The sequence below is a fragment of the Chrysochloris asiatica genome, unplaced genomic scaffold, assembly GCF_000296735.1.
Source record: "Chrysochloris asiatica unplaced genomic scaffold, ChrAsi1.0 scaffold00156, whole genome shotgun sequence".
NCBI classification, from domain to species: domain Eukaryota; kingdom Metazoa; phylum Chordata; class Mammalia; order Afrosoricida; family Chrysochloridae; genus Chrysochloris; species Chrysochloris asiatica.
Genome location: NW_006408674.1, coordinates 259,700 through 260,466, shown reverse-complemented (window position 1 = coordinate 260,466; position 767 = coordinate 259,700).

Genomic DNA, 767 nt, shown 5'->3' with positions numbered 1-767 from the left:
CTATCGGTCAATTCACAATAAAAACTTTTTTTTTAAAGGTGATGATGAGGAGAATGACTTAGACTATATGATACCCAGGCTGATTTTCTGATTTGTATTGTGTCCCTGGGAACATACATTCATAAAGTAATTTAAAACTCACTTTATGGTCCAAGGATTTTTTTTAAAAGAATATTTCAGTGAGTCTTTTTGCAAACTTTTACACAGTACATTAGGTTTCCATTTGAAAATTTTCACACAAGTTATTTAGTGACATTAATTACTTTAATCACAATGCGTTTACGTTTTCTTTGTGTTCTATTTGTTCCATTTCTAATAGTCTAGTTTCCCTAATCTTCTCATCTTTGCATTTGAGTAACGGTTGACCCTTTCATCTTGGACTGATGGTTTCTACTAGGACACCTGTCTTACAGGTAATATCCTTTATATCTTGTATGGCATGCTGCTAGTTCACTAAAAGGTGATCTCAGAGAATCGGCTCAGTTCTAGGTTTCAAGAATACTGCAGGGTGATAGTATCGGGGAGTCCTCTGTTCTCTACTGGTTTGTCTGGCATAGCTGTGTATATAAGAATTTGAGTTCAGCTCCATATTTTTCTCCCATTCTATCCAGGACTCACTATTGTAACCAAAGGCAGAACTGTGAGTGATTGCCGCTGGGTACCATCTACTTCTTTCTGGTCTCAGAGTATGTGGGGTCATGGTTCACTAGACTTGTTTCCTCTTTGTGCTTTTTACTGTTTTTTACAGTTACCTTCTTACTGTTTTG